The sequence below is a fragment of the Notamacropus eugenii genome, chromosome 1 (assembly GCF_028372415.1).
Source record: "Notamacropus eugenii isolate mMacEug1 chromosome 1, mMacEug1.pri_v2, whole genome shotgun sequence".
Lineage (NCBI taxonomy): Eukaryota > Metazoa > Chordata > Mammalia > Diprotodontia > Macropodidae > Notamacropus > Notamacropus eugenii.
In genome coordinates this window covers 501,801,235-501,813,986 of record NC_092872.1, presented here as the reverse complement: position 1 = coordinate 501,813,986, position 12,752 = coordinate 501,801,235, and the positions used below count along the sequence as shown (strand labels likewise).

The 12,752-nt window shown below is 39.7% G+C and overlaps 1 protein-coding gene across 1 annotated transcript in view; it reads left to right on the top strand.

Annotated features, from left to right (window-relative positions):
• The window catches only part of CDH4 (cadherin 4), a 1,168,514-nt gene that overhangs the window by 882,244 nt on the left and 273,518 nt on the right, over nt 1-12,752 (top strand). The gene's annotated exons all lie outside the window — the stretch shown is intronic.

The window sequence follows — 12,752 nt, the reverse complement described above, 5'->3', positions numbered from 1 at the left end:
TGCAGTTTCCGCAGCTGCTCCTAATGTCAGGTGAAGGACTGATGTCGCCAATCCAGCCCCTTCTGTAGGAGTTTGAAAATGGAAGAGAAGGGAACAGGCTGACTGGACCCCACTGCTGAATAAAACAGGCCCAGACTTTCTGGTGCATTCTCCCAGCCTGGATATCCATTAGTCCTTTGCGTATCACTCCAAATATCCCTGGGCTTCACTTTGCTTTCCAGCCAGGCTCTATGGAGACAGACAAGGAGACAGACAAATGCATCTTCTCCCCTCCAGGCCTTCTCTGCCTGTTGGGGCTAAGGCTCCATTCGGTCTCTGAAGAATCATATGTGCCTATCTTTTAGACCCTAGATCAGCTGTAGATGAGAGCTATTAGTTAAAAGAGCTTGTGAAGACCTCTGGGAATGAACTCTTGGAGCTGAGTCAGAGATGCAAGAAAGTGCTTCCGGACTCTATTGTGACTGTTAGATTGTCCTAAAACAAAAGGCAACTTGCTTGACCTTGTTAACTTCTTGATTTGACAGAAAATGGTCACTTGGTGATTAATTCAAAGAAAACCTTCTGCTAATATAGTAGTTAAGGAAATGCAGCTGAGTTAGTGGGAGAAAAAAGGAGCCACCCATGTTTAGTACCCATGACGAGTAAGCCCTCCTCTTCTCCATGCTGGAGATGGACATAACAGAAAAACCTGGACTTTCTGGTGAACTCAAATGAGGTGAACAAGGACGTATTGTTAATAATGCAGAGAGAGCTTTGGGAGGAATGCTCAAGGAGCAAGACCCAAGCTAAAGTGGAATGAGTAATACAGTAGGGTGATAGCTTCAGTATTTTGCTTCTGAGTGTTTTGTCTTTGAATGTGTATGTGTATGGGTGAGCACAGTTGTGTCTGATCTGAATTAATCGGCAACGGTGTTGTGCTGTTCCTGATTCCTCTGGACCCTGATCTCACTGTTAGAGGAGGTGACGGATGACCTTGTTGGGTCAGGTACATCTTAGAGCCGCCTGTTTGATTGTGCCAGCTCTTCTCATTTCCTTGGCTGTGAGAGGAGTACCCTGCTGAGGACAGCCTTGTAAGTGCCTCTTTATTTGTTGGTTTGTTTGTTTGATGCATTAGAACACAAAGCAGTTCATTGAGTGGTGAGGCTCATCTAGAAAGTCTATGAATATCAAGTCAATTGCCAAGTATTTATTGACCTAACTCTGTGTAAGGCACTGGAAGTCATATAAGAAAGATATTGTTTCAGACTTTAAGGATTTTAAGGGGTTAACTGGGAAGGCAAGACAAATACTTGTAAATTAATTGTATTTGATGTGATAATATATATACATAATATATGAGATTATATAATACATATTGTATAATATGATAAAATATAATATAATTGTATTTGAAATTTTAAGACCTGAGTTCAAGTTTGACCCTGCCAATTGCTGCCTTTGTCACCTTGAGTAACTTACTATATCTCTTTGGGCCTCAGTTTCTCTTGGCTAATGATTAAGAGGTTACACTGCTGAACAAGGATACTGAATGCTGTAAATTATACTGACCAAGTTTGAGCCCAGAGACAAGATGCAAAAATGCACCTTCCTTTCCTTGTGAGGCTGTTAATAGTAGATGTAAAACACTACATATAATGGTGGATATGGCCAATATGTTGCTTAGTTGTGCTGAATTGTTTTTCTCTTTTTTTCATTCTTTATTAAATGGGATGGCTCAATGAGTAAAAGGGGAGGTATATCTTCAGAAATGTATTTAATACAAAAATAGAAGATAACATTTTAAGAGAACTTTAGAAAGAATATTAAGGATTTGGACTAGTGGGTCTCTAATTTTCCTAATCGGAAAATAATATGAACTGAACATCATTGAGGCAATATTTACGGTGTAGGCTTCAGTTTCTATAAGGTGGTCAGGAAGGGGAACAATCAACATGAGTTAGATTGTTTAAGATCTTCCTAGAAGCAGGAAAACATAAAAGAGAGTGGGAGACTTGTAGCCACAGAGGAAGGAAAGGAAAGGAAAAAGGAAACTCTAATAAAGAGGGAAATCAGCAAGAGAAAAGTAAGAGTTCTAAAGTCAGAAGGGAAAAGGAAAAATGATGGCTCAGGAGCAAAGCAATCACCCTGAATTCTTGCACACTAGGAAAGGGGAAGATAAGAACTACTTATTAGAATTAAGTGCTGTGATGACTGGTTTTGTTGTGATAACAGTGGGGATCTTAGGTCAGTTTCTATGCCGAAAGCCACATGGTGTCTTGTCAGTCTTTCCGCAACTAGACAAAAACTTACCACTGGTGAGATCAAGAATGTGAGTGTAGGGGATTAGCAGGCTAATTAGATATATTCAGAGAGGTCATCTGTTGTCACAAAGTGATTGCTAAGCCCTAATTCTGGCCATTTATCACTCCTTCATTCACTGAACAAATGCTTACTGTGTACCTACTGCATGCAAAGTTCTGTGCTGGACACTTCCAGGCTGATACCAATCACTACTACTGGAAAATATGACAACAACAACCACCAGTTAGATTCCAGTGTGAAGGTTTGGAAAATACTTTGCATAAGTTATCACATTTGACCTTCACAATAAACCTGTGAAGTAGCTGTGAAGCTCAATTGAAGTATCAATTGAGATGACTTTTGTAAAGTACTTAGCACGGTTCCTGGTACACAGTAGGTTCTTAATAAATGCTTGGTGTATGTAGATAGATAGATTGTACCTACAGGCTTGCATGTGCGTATGTTTTTGTTTTTCTTTTTAAGTGGATACAGTGCTAGGCCTGGAGTCAAGAAGACCCAAATTCAAATGTGGCCTCAAACATTTGCTAGCTATATGACCCTGGGTAAATCACTTAATCTCTGTTTGCCTTAGTTTTCTCAACTATAAAATGGGGATGATGATAGCACCTACCTCCCAGGGCTGTGCTTAAGATCAATAAGATAATATTTGTGAAGCACTTATCATAGTATCTGACATGCAGTGGAAGATGCTTAATAAATGCTTGTTCTCTTTTCCTTCCCATTTTAAAAGTGAGTAAATTGAGGCTAAAGGAAGAAAATTGATTTGCCTCTGGTCTCACAGCTGGTCTTACAGTCTGCGGCAAGATTCAAACTGAAGTCTCTCCCTGACTCCATGTCCAACACTATCTACTGCATCACCAAACTGCCTGAATGAAGCCTCATGTTTACAAAGCACTCTGACGCTAATTATCTTGTCTAAACCTCCCAGGAGCTTCAGGAAGATGGCAAGGGAGTTTTGAATTTCCCCATTTTACAATGGGTAAATGTTTTGGAAACAAGAGCGTATATTCAAAGACTGAAGCTCCTTGGGAGACCAGAAATGTACCCAAAAACCCTGGGATTTTTCAGGTTTCTAGAGTTGTTTGAAGATGGTTTTATCTTGAGAATTTTAATTTCAGCTACTTGGCATGCAGTTTCTCCCCAGTAAGTAGTACCCTTGGTATTCATAATTGTGTCTTGTGGTTTTAAGCATTTACAATCTGCTTCCCTAAACCATTCTGTTCTGAACTTCTCATGTCAGTAATTTTGGAGAAACTGGAAGTAGTTAGGAAATTAAAATATCAATTAATAGATCAAGTTATATTGCAAGGAAGGAAGAGGAATTTTGCTCTCTCTAGGAAACATGAGAGGAAGGACTGGGAAATTTTGATCTAAAACATCACTGGCCCCTCTTTATATTTCTCTTTTGAATCAACAGGCCTTTTCTGTCCAATGTTTTAAGTAACCCTAAATTCTAGATCCCCCAGCATCCCTCTATCACATCCTTTCCAGTGGCATTATTTGGTAGGGAGAGGAGACCTTTTCATTTTTGGTGGGACAGAATGAGGCATACAGGATGACCAGGCATGGATGAACTGTGATGGCAATCACAGATACCATTACAGATATCGTTACATCATGTTTCCCACCAAACGAACCCATCTTCCAAATTTCTGTTATTATCACCACCACCCTTTCATTTATCTAGGTTTTCACATGCTTAAGTGTCATCTTCAACTCCTTTTCCCTCCCCCCACAACCACCTGTCCAAACCATTATCACTTCCACCTCCTCATCTCTCACATCCTGTCCTTTTCTCACATGGACACTACCTTATTTCAAGCCTTCATCACCTCTTGCCTGAACCTTTGTAGTAGCCTCCTAATGGATCTCCCTGCCTCAAGACTCTCCCCCATTCCTATCTATCTCCCACACAGCTGCCAAACTTCAAGTCTAGACCATGTCATTGTCCTGCTAAATAAATACCAGTGACTCCCAATTGACTAGAGGATCAAATATTATTTTGCCTTCATTCCATCCTTTTTTAGTTATATTAGTCGGTCAACGAACATTTATTAAGCACTTACTGAGCACCAAGCATCATTGTTAAATGCCAGAGATACAGAGAAAAACACAAAACAGTTCAGATTCTCAAGAAACTCATAGTCTATTAGTCTGTTTTACAATATTCATAATTATTAGTACAGTAATCCATTGTATAATTTATAGATAAGTAAGTATACACATTGGGATTGCATGCTCAAAATGTTTTTGCTAGTAAAAGTGTATAATCAAAAAGAAATTAGTAACCACTGGGACAGACAAATCTTCATTCACTTGCTTATTCACTTGTTTTTGTTTTGTTTCGTTTTTTCCTTTGTAGCTAGGAGCTAGACTTGTGAGTTCTTTGGTACAAGGAACTCCCAGGTAAGGGGAACTCCTATCAAAGCAAAATAGTGCTTTCTTTCAAATTGGGAGTTTTCCACAGTTGGCCAGGGCAATGGTGTCAAATTCAAATAGAAAAAGGGCTGCTGAACCATGGATAAGAATTCCTGTGAGCACATAATGACTTAGAAAACCACAAATTAATATTACCTTTGTTTTATTATATTTTTCTTTATTTTGTTAAGTATTTCCTAATGACATTTAATCTGGTTCCAGACTTACTGAATGTTTTAGGCTGCAGGGTGCTTGATATCTCAGACTTAGAACACTAGGAAGTGAAGTGACCTTCCTAGGAGCACACTGCCAGTATGTGTCAGAGCCAGGTCTTCCTGGCTTCAATGCCAGCTCTCTATCCACTGTGTCCTCAGCTGCCCATCCATTAACCCAGACTCTTTTAAATGTTTGTGGATCTCTTTTAAAGGACTTCGCAATGTTCCTATGCTAGATGAAATCAACAAAATATCATTTGCAAACAAGACCTTATCATCTATAGGGAATCTCTCCTAGACTTGGACTGGGTATTGAATCTACTCCAAGAGAGTGACAACATCCTTTGACAAACCTACTTTTTCCCATTTATGTTTTACTTGGTATTAATGATCAGATCTTTGAACAAGGTTACTTCTGTTGTTATGTCTTTCATGGAAATCTTGTATAATCTGTACAGATGCATGGGAGACATCTTATTATAGAAGAACCTTTAAGGCAGAATTGTGTTCTTCTGAATCATCTCTGTGAGATTTCAACATGCAAGTTCATATTTTAAATTAATATTGCCCTTGACTGTCTTATCTTGCTAGTTGGCAAGTAAGTCAAGTGTTTGCTGACTAAAGTGATTTGGGGGCTCTTTTGATCTCATTTTGACAATTGATTTACGTTGATTAAACTACAAAATTGCTATGATTAGTATTGATATTCTTCCTTCTTGTTCCCATTTTTTGTTGGCAATAACTTAGCTTTAAAAGGTAATATGATACAGTGGATAGAGAGCTGGCCTCAAAGCCAGAAAGACCTGGGTTCCAATTCTGCCCCTGACACATGCTGCAGGTGTCATCCTGGGCAAGTCATTTAAACTCCCAGTGCTGTAGACAACTCTTAATACCCTCAGATATTTTTCTCATTTTTTCATTTCTTCTAATTTTCTGCTACTTTTCATCTCTGCTCCAACAAGTCAGTGGGCTGACACTGCACAACTGATTCCTATGTCAACTATGAGTTGTTTCCTGTGTATTAGGAAAATATCAATTTAATTTTACTGATGTTATTCAATGCTTATCATGTCCAATGCCTTGTGGGGATTTTTTTTCCTCAAAGAAAATATTCATGACCTATTCATTCTTTATTCCTGAACCATATTTTGGTTGTCCTTGCATGTGCCTACCCCAACATTGAAGTCACCAAATATCAAAATTGATTTAATTTGGAGAGTATTTTCAAATTCTTCATAGAATTTCTCTACCTCTTTACCCTCTGAAACAGATGTTGGCACTTAAATTATCATTTTAGGGGGGACTTTCTGCAAATATTTATCATGAGCACTAAGATACAAGACAAGCAATTGTTTCATGAAATGGTATTTCTTGTTTTCTTTGGATGCATGATAAAACGAACTTCTCTCTTTTCCTTTCTAAGGACAATCTGTGGATTTTCTTCCCATTTAACTGCAACTTCTGTCTATCTTCTAGTTTAACTCATAGTGAGGATACCCAGATTGGTACAATCCAGTTCCTCCAGTAGTATTTATGTTCATTGGTCAATGAATAAGAACCTCACATTGTGAGTACCAACAATTGAGTTCATGTTTATAGATGATCTGAAAAATCTAAGGATTCTTATGTCTCTTGCTCTCCTCTGCCTCTCTGCCACCACTATCACTGTTTCATGGGTTGCTGGGGCTAAAGAACTCCTCACTAAATGACTAGACTTTCAGTGATGAGAATCTCCATACTTAACTAGTCTGGTCTTCTAAAAGCAGACACAGGCTGTTGCTGGAACTGAGCTCAATGCCTTTCCAGGGTGGCAGCAGCAGCCTGAATTCAGGAGCTAGATAGACACTGAGGCTGGCACAGCCTCTGAAAAACTAAGGCCATGTCCATTCTAAGGGGTCAGAGGACTCTTCTGGCTTTTAAGAACTACCTTTAAAAATCACTATACAATTGAGTAAGAATTTTGAATTCACAGTGAACAGTAACGTGACACCTATGCCTAACAACTTTCAGTGACTCCCAGTTTGCTACCAAATCAATTCTAAACTTCTCTTCCTGGGTCTAAAGCCTGCCATAATAAGACCCTACCCTACATAACCAACTTTACCCTAACATACATCTCTGCTTCACTCAGGCTAGTCTCATTGTCCACCATGGTCAACTTCCTATTCCCTTCTTTGTGCCTTTGATCATATCAGAAGCCCTGCCTAGAATTCCCTCCTTCCTCTTTTTCCTCTTATTCCATTCATCCTTCAAAGCCCAGGACCAATTACATCTCCTGAAACATTCCTTTACTATTGGTCTCCTTCTCTGGCATTCTATAAAATTTAGAATAAGGGTTCTTAACCTTTTGGGGGTCATGGATACTTTGAACAGACTGATGAAGCCTATAGATCCCTTCTTGGGAACCTGTGCATTTATTTAAGTGCATAAAATAAAATACATAGATTATCAATGCAATAAATTTTATTGAAATAGTTATCAAAATATTTTAACATGTTTATAGACCCCTAGGCTAAGAATCCCTAGCTTAGAGACTATACAGCATAGATTATTAATTAATTGTAATTTACTTTGCAATATTTACCATTATTGCATAGATTATCCATCTTAGTCTTCCCAACGAGAGTATAACCTCCTTGAGGGTGCATTTGGATTCCAGCTCTGTCACTTATTACCTGTGTGACCTTAGACAAGTCATGTACTTTCCCTGGCTTCAGTTTCTTCATCTATAAAATGATGAGGTTGAGCTAGATGACTTTTCTACTCTAGCTTTTTGGTCTTATCATCCTATGATTCCTTCTAGCTCTAAAACAATGATGCTGTGGTCCTATGGTCGAAGTCAGCTCTAACATTCTATGATTTCTGTTGTCTGATCCTCAGAGCAGCCCACAGCTGGGGGTGTTACCTCCATTTCATAGAGCAGAGAGAGTAATGACCTGTGTGGAAAGTGACACTTCATTCTCCTGCCTCCTTTGGCCTCTGTGGAATTGTCTTATCCTTATTGACCACTGCCTCCTGGTCAGAGCCCCTTCTCAATCCCTTTGTTGCCTTTGTTCCTTCTGCTTCTTCCTCTTATTTCAAGTATCCTTCGGATTCTTCTCTTGTGCCTTTCTAGGGCAGCTAGGTGACATCATGAATAGAGCATTAGAGTTAGAATTAGGAAGACCAGTTCAAATCCTGCCTCAGACCCTTTCTAGCTAGGTGACCCTGGTCAATTCAATTAGCTTCTTGGAGTCTCAATTTCCTTATCTATGAAATGCAGATGTAAGTAGAACTCAATATTCTCTAAGGTACTTTCTGACTTTCAACCTCTGAACCTGTGATCCCTTATTAGTTTCATCTACTCCACTGGAATCCTCACCTGTATGCAGATGATTCCCAAATTTGCATCTCCAGCCTCAATCTCCTTCCCCTAAATCCCTTTCCTCACTTTCATTCAATTCTATTCAACAAATATTTGTTATATGCTTACCATATGCAAGACTGTATACAGAGAGCTTGGGCTATGGAGTTGTTTTTTAAGTGAGAGACAAAAACAATCTATGTTTGTTGATAAATACAAATTATCTTGAGTAAGGAGAAAGACCAGGAAAGAGAAGCATTCTGAATATAATCCCCTTCAGGGGCAGCTAGGTAGCAAAGTGGATAGAGCACTGGGCTTAGAATCAAGAAGACTCATCTTCATGTCTGTGTGACCTTGAACAAGTGACTTAACTCTATTTGCCTCAGTTTCCTCATGCTTAAAATGAACAAGAGAAGGAATGGCAAATCACTCCAGTATCTTTGCCAAGAAAACTCAAGTGGGGTCACAAAGAATTGGACACAAGTGAATAACAAGCTCCTTGAAAGCTTTGTAGTTGCATTCCTAGCACCTAGGACAATGCCTTGTACAGAGGAGGCATTTAATAAATGGTTCTTGAATTAAACTGATCTGAGCTGAATGGAATGGAGTATACTGAAAGAGAATGGAAAAGAGCGATTATGAGGGAATGAATTGTGGAGACGAGGACACCTCCATCCTCTCCTCTTTCACATGCTTTCCTCTGTGTTTGAAACAGACTCCCTCCATGTTTCATCTGTTTAGATCTTTCTCTTGCCTCAAATCCCAGGCCAGGTCTATGACCTCTGTGAATTTTCCCCTGACCTATCCCCACAGTCCAGTTAGAAGTGATCCCTTGTCTAATCTTTCATACAACTGATTTAATGTCTCTTGTATACTTAGTTACCATCTGAGTTATAACCTAGTTATTCTATACATGTCTGTTCCCTAGTAGTAAAGGTGATAAACTCCTTAAGGGTGGCAGCCATATTGGTGGGGGGGGGATTATCTTTGCATCAACAATGTCTGCCATAGTTTCCACACATAAGAGGTGTTTAGTGTCTGTTTGCTAAATTGTTTTTGAAAGGGAATAACCCATCCCACCACAGACTTTGGTGTCTCAAACTGGGAAGAAGGAAGTGTGGTATATAGTTCAGAGATCACTATTTCTGGCAGCAGAAGATTTGAGTTCAATGCAACTGATTTTTACTAGCTTTGTGCCCTGGGATAAGTCACTTGACCTCCCTGAACCTCACTTTCCTCACTTGTAAAATGAGAGAGTTGGATTAGATAGCCTTCCTTCCAGTTTTAGATCTATAATGATCATAATAGCTACTACATGGTTAGTGCTTTAAGGGTTTCACAGCATTTTACATATATCCTCTCACTTGATCCTCACAATAACCCTGTAAGGTAGGTACTTTTATTCCCATTTTATAGACAAGGAAACTGAGGCTGAGAGGAATTACCTGTGACTTGCCCAAGGTTGCCCAGCTAGTAAATGTCTGAGGCAGGATTCTCCCTGATTCCAAATATAGTGATTTATCTACTCTGTCTTATTTGCATGAATAATTGGGGAAGGGAGGGAGAATTGGTGTCAGCCTGGAAACTGACTAATTAGACACAATGTTTTTCATTTAAAATAATAAAGCCATACAGATAAAAACTATTTAATAATTTAAAAAACATGCTCTTATCCGTATTCTTGTTTGAGCCTGTAAGGTGAGGAGGGAATCCCTTCTAGGCTGATGAGGAAATTATGACCTGGCAAAGTGATAAGCCTTTCCCAAAGTCACACTGATGCTTGGTTACCGAGCTAGGTTTAGCATCCAGTCCCAATTCAACTTTTTCTACTGTGACCCACTGCTTTCTATATTCTCTCAGACTTTAGTCCTTTAACTATCCTCTAAATATCTCCTTTCTTGAGTTTATAACAGTAACCCCGGCCTCTTAAAACCATAAAACCTACTCTAAGTGTTCCCAGCTGAACTGGAGCAATGTGATATATTCTCTGGAAGCAGAGCAAACATCTTTTGACTTCTGGGTATCAGAGAATGCATCAGAAAGTGCTCTAGGCCTCTCCCATCCTTCTAAAGGAGGATCAGTGGACCAGGCAGGGGAAGGAGTTGACAGTCAAATGGGCTATTGACTCAGATAATTTTATTTTTTTAGAGATTAGCTAATGAAACAGGAAAAAAAATTCCCAAAGATGCAGTTCTATGAATAAATTTCAAATCAGTGAAGTTCAACTAGCTTTGAAATTTTCTGGGAGGCAATGTCATATTCCTAATGAATTAAACAGCTCAGTCAGCTGAAGCAGTAGTTGGGGAAGACTGTGAGAAAGGTATAGAGGAGATAGGGTTAGCAGGGACGGCAGCTAGAGGAGGAAGAAGACAAATGAGGAGAACAGATTTTGGAAGAAAGGGGATAAAGGCCAATAAGTGAAAAGGAGAGGGGAGAGATTGTTATAGAAGAGATTCCTGAAATCGGGAAGCAGGTTGGACTAAGGGTTAGGTACTGAACCTATGATATCATTGGTAGAGGGTCAATACAGAGTTGCCTAGAGCACTGAAGGGTTAAGTGACTTGCTCAAGGTCATACAGCCAGTATGTATCAGATGTGGAACTTGAATCCAGGTCTTCCTGTAAAGATAGTTCTCTATTCACTACACAAGAGGATTGGATTAAGTTATCCCCTAACATCCCTTCCAACCAGGGATGTGCTCAAGCCAGGGTGGGCTTTTACTCTTCATAAATCAGAGCTTGATCTATTGATTTGTTGATTGTCTAGACATTAAATGGTCTTCTTTGACAACGAAGGACAAACACACAGACTTATTAAAGTGATGGAGAAAATGTAAAGTAGACTTAACATAAAAGTGTGTTGTACATACTTTTTTTGTTGTTTTTTGTTTTTCTGAAATACTGGTTGTTAAATACAGACCAAGATATTCCTTGTTTCCAGCTCTGAGATTGAAAGAGTCTGGGAGTCTAGGTCACTCTAGGACCCTAGGAGAATCTGAGGGCATCTGTGGGTTGCAGGAGAAGAAGACCCATGGCTGGGTTCAAGAAGCCAGGATGGAGGAATGTGGAAGCCCAGCAACAGAACCCCAGTGAAAAGGGAATATTAATCTATTGAGGAGGAGAGCTTTAGGAAAGCAAATTCCAGAGGCAGTGTGGCACCAAAACATACCAGGAGAGGGGTAATTAGTGTTGGTTACAAAGTCTTTTGTGCTCCTGCAAATCATTAAGAGGGAAGAGATAGAGAAAGAACAAGAGAGCACTATATCTCACACACACACATACACACACACACACACACACACACACACACACATACATACACACACATGAGTTTCAAACTCCCAAATAGTTCAGATTCACTTTGGCTGAGGGTTAAGGGTGAGGACCATGCGGCCTTGAGGCTACATGTGACCTCTAGGTTCTGAAGTGAGGCCCTTTGACTGAAACAAATTGTTCTGTGAAGTTTGGATTTAGTCAAAAGACTGCACCCAAGGACCTAGAAGGCCACAGGTTTCTCACCCCTGGAGAGTGTGGTTAGCAAATTGGCACCTTCCCCCAGAGTAATTAGATGAGGTGAAGAAGAGATGAAATCCAAGATAAGTCTTTACTCCTCTTCAGATTTTAAAACCATCAATAGTTTGGTTGTATTAAACAAGTGTCAAGTTGTAGTTTTCAGTTCTTCTGACAAGACAAAAAAAATGTTGATTTGGGGCTTTCCAATAGACCTTTTGATGGGGTACAAGGAAAAGGTTAAGGAGTTTTACCTAGTACCGTACATTAAGTTTGTGGAGAGGTCTAAAAGTCACTCTGACCACTGTAAACTGTCTCCATTTATACCATCGGACCACTTGGACCTCACCCTTGTAGTCTGGAAGCCTGGCTTAGCATATGAATTAGATAGAACTACTGTTAGATCAGTACAGGATAGTGAAACAACAGGGAAAACACATAACTTAATATGAAAGTAAAGGTCACACAAAAACAAATTATATCCCATGAGACTGAGGAAGGCAATCAGTTGTTATTCACTCTCTTAATCTGAGGAAAGCCATCTCTTGGAGAAATAGAGAAACATCGTGTGTGTGTGTGTGTGTGTGTGTGTGTGTGTGTGTATGTATTTTACATGTCTGTCTCAGAAAGATCCCAGGGGCTTTGCTCTCTGGGCCATCTCTTTTTAAACATGTAAGAATACCTTTATAGCCCAGAATGCAGTAAGGAAACAGCGTCAGAAGTATAGTGATACATAGATTCCATTTCTTTTTGTAAGCTTAAGGCCTAGCGCAGTGCTTGGCACTTAGTGAGCCGTTAACAAAAGTTCAGAGATTGACTGATTCACTTCTGTGGGACTGGAGGGCTCTCTCCCTGTTGGTCAGATTTGATGGGACACAGAGCTGACACAAAGGTGATCATTTTGATCAAGAACTGAACCAGCTGCATTCTCCTTGGTTACTTCCTGCTGCTGCAGGCCCAAGAAGA